The sequence below is a fragment of the Portunus trituberculatus genome, chromosome 19 (assembly GCF_017591435.1).
Source record: "Portunus trituberculatus isolate SZX2019 chromosome 19, ASM1759143v1, whole genome shotgun sequence".
In the NCBI taxonomy this organism is placed as follows: Eukaryota; Metazoa; Arthropoda; class Malacostraca; order Decapoda; family Portunidae; genus Portunus; species Portunus trituberculatus.
This window is the reverse complement of record NC_059273.1, coordinates 15080590-15087003: the sequence shown is the minus strand read 5'-3', so window position 1 is coordinate 15087003 and position 6414 is coordinate 15080590.

Here is a 6414-nt window from a genome sequence, read left to right as displayed (position 1 = left end):
AGAGAGAGAGAGAGAGAGAGAGAGAGAGAGAGAGAGAGAGAGAGAGAGAGAGAGAGAGAGAGAGAGAGAGAGAGAGAGAGAGAGAGAGAGAGAGATGCCAAACACTAAGAGATAGCAATTACTTTCACCTTAACCACCTGCCAAACACTCGCAATTACTTTCACCTTAACCACCTCATTTACACTAAGAATGCTGATATATTTACACATTAAGAAAATAGTTAAGGTACTAAGACATGTAAATTTTAACATTCATCTCGTACAATTTGGACAAAACGTATGGGTGAGACTAAATCTTAGCTGAGGAGAGGTGGAAGAGATGGAGGGGGAGGAGTTGCAGGAGAAGGAAGGCGGGGTAGGATGGGAAGATCAGGTACAGAAAACCCATTAACTCCTTGGCCAATAAGAAACACTGATGCATTCTGAGGTGGGGAGAGAGACCATTATGTACATCTACCGAAGAACAAACAGGAAGGTCGTTCGCTGTTATGTACTTCCTATACGGTTTTTTTTTTCTCCGTTCCTTCCATTAAGATCTAAAAACATCCTTTACCTTCCTTCAGCCTCTTTTTCCGGACTCTCCCATACTTATGGAATACTTAGCTCTTTCCTCGATCCCTCTACCTCTTCAAAAGTATTCAGGTACTCGAATAAAAACAGTAAATAAACACCAAGATCGTGGCAAATACGCTAACGGTGCGCACTTTCTTTTCCTAATATTCCTGCTCTTCTACCGACAATTTTCAACTCCTGATCATTGCCTTCTTATCTCATTTTGTGTCGTTTCCTCAGCATCATGATCAATATCATTGTATTTTCTTTCATTGGAGCACCCTGCTCTTCCAAATTCGTAAGGTTTCGTTGCTAATGTTGAGTCTCCTGCTTCCACGCGTAACCAAAACATAGCCCGGCCATTACTTGTGAGCGGGAGACTGCCGGAGGTGTAGAAGAGCAGTAGTGATCGCTTTCATAACCTCAAGTCGAAGCACGAATTGAAGCGCTCCACATATTGCCAACGATAAGTGATGAGCGTGTGTACCAATGGGTTATATGTACTGTAGGTGAAAGAAAATATAAAAAAAGTACTATTACTCCCTTTAGTACCATGACGCGTTTCCATATTCATTCTGCAAACTATTTGATTTTACAGAGCTTCAGAAACTAATTTGGGGGAGTAAAATTGTGAAGACTCTGGCCATTAATTTTCTGACCTCCATAGATCCTTCCGAATGTCAATGAAATGGTCTTATCGTACACAAATCTCAAGGTGAAAATGCGTCGCAGTACTGAAAGGATTAATGGCGCAGAGATACAACACAAAATGAGATAAGATTGTGATGTGGAAATAATTATGGTCGGTAAAAGACTGAGCAGATTAGAAAACGAGAGTGACGCGAATCGGGAAGGGAGCCAAGGTAGAGCCTAATGGAGGTGACTAACGAGAATACGACAACTGAATGTAAAACAAGGACTTAGACATAGCTTTAATTTCATGTCTTTTATCACTATAGTAGCTTAGACTTATACACATTACCTGCACAAATCAATCAATGCTTCTAATAAAAAATACCATACCTATTTACCAGACACAAGCACACGCACAAAAACACAAAACACACAAAAACAAACCGTGAATCATACTGTGGACAAAAAAAGCACCAAATAGAATAAAAGCAAACGAATGAAAAGTGCCACACAAGCGAACCAAAGCGAAAAAAAAGGTGTCCAGATATGAAAGAGCGAACGAGAGTGTTTGGTAGTCAAGCCATACGAGGAAACAAAAAATCCAATAAAAAGTGTATAGAGGTGATAACTTTTTTTGTGCAGGCAGTGTCGTGGAGCAGTGAGCAAGGCGTGACATGGATAGATGGATGAATGGATGGATGCATATATAGATATAGAGATAGATAGAGAGCTAGATAGATAGATAGATAAATAGATAGATAGACATATAGATAGATAGATAGATGCATAGATTAAAAAGTGAATAAATGATTAGATGAATAAAGGAATGAAATGATAAAACAAATAAATGTATAAATAACCTTACATAAGAATAGATAGATAAACAGATAAAATGTAACAAAGCCAGGAATGTAGCAACACACATAGACAGATAAGGGAAGAAACATGCACTGTATAGACTAGTTTATAAACACCCAACCATTTATAATCAGATGGAGGGCCCAGATAGCGGACACAGATTCATAGCCCAATATACCTGACTGATTGGATGATAAATGCAAAATACCTCGATACAGACATTCATAAAACACACCAGTACACATTTAATCTATACATAACTAGTAAAATAACAGCAAACTGATTGGATGATAAATGCACAAGTACACATATACAGATATTCATTAACACACACGCACATATTTATTCTATACATAACTACGGGGAGTTAACTATTTCAGTACTGGGCCACATTTTTACCTTGAGAATTGGGTACGATTAGACCACTTTATTGACATTAGGAAAAATTTATAGAGATGAGAAGATTAATAGCCACAGTCCCCCACACAAGTTTCTGGAGCTGTAAAAAATCACCAAATAGTAACCAGAAGGAATATACAAAAGTGCCATGATATTGAAAGGGATTAAAGATAAAAACAAACGGTGTATATACGATTACAAGTATACGTTGGCATTCTGATCAAAATACATAAAAAAAATGGATAAATAAAAATAGGGAAAAATGAACTGACAGGACGTACAGTATATGTAGAGATGTATCGATGGTGGATTAAAGCTTAGAGAGATAAAAGTAAACAAACCGACTTAGTAAAAAGGAAAAAAAAAAAGGAAAAAAACGGAAAGCCACATGCACACAAACACACACACGCACCCACCCACCCACCCACACACACACACACACACAAGAAAGATAGATGAAAGACAGACAGCTCTCTCGTCAGTCATTAAGCTGCTATTACGAAGAAACAAGATGACGGTGTATGAAAGGTCCAGAGAGAGGTGGGATAATAAGATTTACATGAAAGGGCGAGGGAACGGAGACAAGAGAAACTGAAGGGAAAACCATAAGAAGGAGAATTAAGACGGATTGAGTATGAAGAGAGAGAGAGAGAGAGAGAGAGAGAGAGAGAGAGAGAGAGAGAGAGAGAGAGAGAGAGAGAGAGAGAGAGAGAGAGAGAGAGAGAGAGAGAGAGAGAGAGAGAGAGAGAGAGAGAGAGAGAGAGAGAGAGAGAGAGAGAGAGAGAGAGAGAGAGAGAGAGAGAGAGAGAGAGAGAGAGAGAGAGAGAGAGAGAGAGAGAGAGAGAGAGAGAGAGAGAGAGAGAGAGAGAGAGAGAGAGAGAGAGAGAGAGAGAGAGAGAGAGAGAGAGAGAGAGAGAGAGAGAGAGAGAGAGAGAGAGAGAGAGAGAGAGAGAGAGAGAGAGAGAGAGAGAGAGAGAGAGAGAGAGAGAGAGAGAGAGAGAGAGAGAGAGAGAGAGAGAGAGAGGATGGTGGTAACCAGCAAGTGGGCCTTAAAAAAGTGGGAGGAAAGCCTGCGCCGGAAACTGTGTGGCACTGGCGTAGGAAACAAAACTTGGTGGTCTCTTGTTAAGGACAAACAAGGAACTGGCCACCAAGAATCCATCCCTCCCCTCAGCAAGCAGGACGGTACTGTCGCCACCAGCAGTAAGGAGAGGGCACAGTTGCTGGCTTCCTTGTTTGCTGGAAAAATGAAGGTCGGGAATCCACAGCAGCCACCGCCTCAGCTGGTCCAGCAATGTGAGAAGACTGTCACCATGGTGGAGGTGACGCATCAGCAGGTGAAGCGATTATTGCGGGGCTGGACACACAGAAAGCCACCGGCCCTGATGACATCAGCCCGCACCTGCTGAAGCGATGCTCCCAGGAACTGGCTGCCCCTCTCACCCAAGTTCACAACTTGTGTACGGGAAAACGTCTGGCCTTCAGTGTGGAAGGAGGCTCGAGTAGTTCCTGCACACAAAAAGCTCCAGGACGGACCCAAAAAACTACAGACCCATATCCCTGTTGTCAGTGGTGGGTAAAGTGTTTGAGAGGGTCGTGGCAGAGGTGGTGTGTAGCCATCTCAAGGACAATGCCCTCCTCTCAGACCAACAGTTTGGGTTCAGACCTGGAAGGTCAACCTCCGACCTAATGATGCTTCTCACCAGGCATTGGCAGGACGCCCTCGACGACGGCAAGGACACTATAGTGGTTGCTTTGGACATAGCAGGAGCTTTTGATAAAGTATGGCACAACGGATTACTAGAAAAGCTTCGTGCTAAAGGCATCCAGGGTGGCTTGCTACGACTCTTGGGAAATTACCTGCAGGACAGAAGCCTCAAGGTGGTTGTCAACGGGCAAACATCTGAGTCCCTGCCTGTGGAGGCATCAGTGCCACAGGGTTCAATTCTTGGCCCACCCTGTGGAATATCTACGTGGATGATCTTCTCCAGCTACTGCCAGGAGTCATGGCCTATGCTGATGACTGCACCCTCTCCTATACCTATCCACGCCAGGACAGTGGGCGGGCTGCTGAGGCCATCAATCAGCAGCTACGAGTGATAAAGGAGTGGGGTGCTCGCTGGCAAGTGACATTCGCGCCGGAGAAGACACAAGCAATGGTTGTCTCGGTCCCCAGCCGCCATGGCAGCAATGGCAGGAAAGTTGTCTTTGGCGTTGCTGCTCTCCCACCCAAGATGACGTCAAGATACTTGGAGTGGAGGTGGATCGAGGGCTGAGGTTTGACAGGCATGTCAAAACCATTGCCAAGAAAGCCTCTCACAGGATCTCCGCTCAGAAGGATCGCCAGTTTCCTCGACAGGAAGGGGAGACTGCTGCTGTACAAGGCACAGGTGCGGCCCCACCTTGAATACGCAGCTCTCTCCTGGATGTCCTGTGCCGCCACACACAGAAGGAGACTGGACAGCATCCAACGCCGCGCCATACGGCTAGTAGATGCTGCACTACCACCTCACCCAGAGCCTGAGCGTCCCCTTGATTCACTGGAACACCGCAGAGACGTGGCGGCGATCGTAGTGTTCCATAAGGCACAGGTGCAAAGAGTGCCACATCTGGCAGGGCTGCGTCATCCTCTAAGAGTCACCGCACGGAGCACGAGAACGGTGCTCAATGGTGGTGACGCCGTAGAGGTGCCGCGATCCCACGGGTGTCAGCATCAACGCACCTTCGCAGGACGCGTCTCCAGGATGTGGAACTTGTTCACGGCCGCGGTGCCTCACGTCCAGGAGATGAACACACACAGTGTCAAACTGATGGCACATAAGTGGAGACAGACACTGCCAACTCCTCTGACACTCTTTGTGACGTGACACTCAGTGTAGTGCAGTGCGTGAATAGTGCTAGTGAAGTGAAACGAATAGTGCTCCATTTACATGCTGACCATCTTGTATATTATCTATTTTTAAGTCTTGTAAATATTGTAGAGAAATAGATTGTAGTACCCTTTAGAATAGGTAGCACACGACAGTGCGCCTTTGGGTACATGTTCCTTTGTATTAAGTTTTGTTTAAATAAAAAAAAAAAAAAAAAAAAAAGAGAGAGAGAGAGAGAGAGAGAGAGAGAGAGAGAGAGAGAGAGAGAGAGAGAGAGAGAGAGAGAGAGAGAGAGAGAGAGAGAGAGAGAGAGAGAGAGAGAGAGTTTGTGAGCAGCGGAGAAAACACTGAAAAAATACCCAAGCATTTTTTTTAGAGAGAGAGAATAGATAATGTACGCAGACTCCCCGTGGCTGAAAAGCGAGACGAGCAAAAAAAAGGGCCAGATTCACGAACATGCAAAACAGACAAGAGTATAAAGGATAAAAAAACAGGCAGACAGATAGACAGACAGGCAGACAGAGACAGACAGACATATAGATCATCACACACACACACACACACACACACACACACACACACACACACACACACACACACACACACACACACACACACACTGACTGGCTGATATACAGATAGGCAAACAGGCTGGGTAACGAACCAGTAGACGAAAAAAGCAGATGGAAAGAGAGACAGACAATGGACCTGACTGAATGGTTGATTGATTGACGCATTGACTAGTTGAGAAAGACACACATACACACAGACAAAAAAAAAGTCAGAAGAAGGAAGCAGCAAGCGCGCGCCCACACACACACACACACACACACACACACACACACACACACACACACACACACACACACACACACACACACACACACACACACACACACGTGGAGAAAAAAAAAACTGACTTACTCGTCATTCAGTTAGCTTACAAAGAGCTCGGCAGAGAGGGAGTAGAGATAGAGTGGGGACGAGGGACCGTAGAGGAGAAACGAGGAGAGGAGTGGTGAGGCAGCCAGCTGACGAGAGGCGCCGAGTGGCCAGCGAGAAGCGAGCCACAGAAGACAGGAATACAGAGTTACTAGTCATTT